Raw genomic sequence first — 1,896 nt, 5'->3', positions numbered from 1 at the left:
TCAGGTACAGGCTAGGGAAAATAAAGATGCAGTTTTTTCCCATCTGGTTCTCAAACGTCCAGAATTCTATCCATGGACCCTTTGGGAGTTAAAAGACCTCAAATTAAAAACCTGCCCTTGGAGTTGGGGAAGAGATAGTCTATATTCCCCAAGCCGTAAAAGTAGTATCCAATAAGGCCTCTATATCTTAAAGGCTTAATAAGTATATATTTTGTTCTCTCCATAAACTTTCATATATATATATATATATATATACACACACATACATATATACATGTATATATATCAGAAAATGGATTCTGGTAGGGCTTTAGACAAGTTCTTCCTATCTGTGGCAGTGGCTGTGTATATCTAATTTCTTTCCTGTTCCAAGCTTGGAAAGATGGCTGCTTGAAATGTGCAGGAAATTACCCAGACTGCAATGGTTAATTCCTAAGAGAATCCCTAAAACTCCTTTCCTTGGGTCAAGCCTGTCATAGGAAGTATTACTGTGTAAAATGAGAGAGTCTCAAGAGTCCTCAAGCTGCCCCATCTGATTAGCTGTGTGACCTTGGCTAAGTCAACTCTCCTCTCTGAGCCTGTTCATTCATCTGTAAAAAGCAAGGGTTGGGGGAGATAATGTTTGTCAAACAGGGATTCAGACATGTATTCTTTTTTTAATTTTATTTATTTTTTTAATTGACGTATAGTTGATTTACCATATTATATTAGTTTCAGGTACACAGCATAGTGATTCAGTATTTTTACAGATTATACTCCATTAAAAGTTATTATAAGATAATGACCATAATTCCCTCTGCTATACAATTTATCCTTATCGTGCATCTATTTTATACATAGTAGTTTGTATCTCTTAATCCCATACCCCTAACTTCCTCCTCCCCCCTTCCCTCTCCCCTTTGGTAACCACTAGTTTGTTCTCTAGGTCTGTGAGTCTGTTTCTGTTTTGCATATACATTAGTTTGTATTAGTTTTTAGATTCCACATATAAGTAATATCATACAGTAAGTACTCTTGCTGTTTAAGAATTCTTAATCAATAGTGTATTTGTGTGTGTGATTTCATTTGACAATTTTTTAAAGACATTTTCTGCATCATCTGCCAGCCACCTTAAAAGTAAGTCATCACGGGCTTCCCTGGTGGCGCAGCGGTTGGGAGTCCGCCTGCCGATGCAGGGGACGCGGGTTCGTGCCCCGGTCCGGGAAGATCCCACATGCCGCGGAGCGGCTGGGCCCATGAGCCATGGCCGCTGAGCCTGCGCGTCCGGAGCCTGTGCTCCGCAACGGGAGAGGCCACAGCGGTGAGAGGCCCGCGTACCGCAAAAAAAAAAAAAAAAAAAAAAAAAAGTAAGTCACGACATAATTTCAGTGTCTGCATTTGTACCTGTATTTACAATTGCAAGCAACAATACCATCTCAATTGTCACAAGGAGAGGCAGACAGATGTGGCAAATATATGATGAGCTGGTGCCATGTAAAGGTTATATGACATCACAACTTACTGTGCTTGGGATGTTTCCCGGTGGTTAATGTACGAAAAGTGATGAAGGAGTAAAGTTATTCCACCACAAAAGGAAAGTAAGTACGCTAGACAAGCAGCAACAACGAAAATCCTGTCTGAAATCCTGTCTGAGACAGCCCTGCCACTGTCACAGGGCACCAGAAATTTGAGTTCAGTACACGATGGATCATACACATTCATGTGTATAATCAATACTCTGAATTTTACTGATTTTGTTCTCATTTCATTTGAATGTTTGTTTCTCCTTGTTTGGGAGATATCAGTATAAGGGGTTCATAGGTAGTTTCATGTTTGTACATGTTGTGGTAGCATTATTACAAAGCACAAACTGTTTATGACAACACTGGAATTACATGTGATATATACGTTGTGAGT

The sequence above is a fragment of the Neophocaena asiaeorientalis genome, unplaced genomic scaffold (assembly GCF_003031525.2).
Source record: "Neophocaena asiaeorientalis asiaeorientalis breed wild unplaced genomic scaffold, Neophocaena_asiaeorientalis_V1.1 scaffold114, whole genome shotgun sequence".
Lineage (NCBI taxonomy): Eukaryota > Metazoa > Chordata > Mammalia > Artiodactyla > Phocoenidae > Neophocaena > Neophocaena asiaeorientalis.
Note: the sequence above shows the minus strand (reverse complement) of the source record.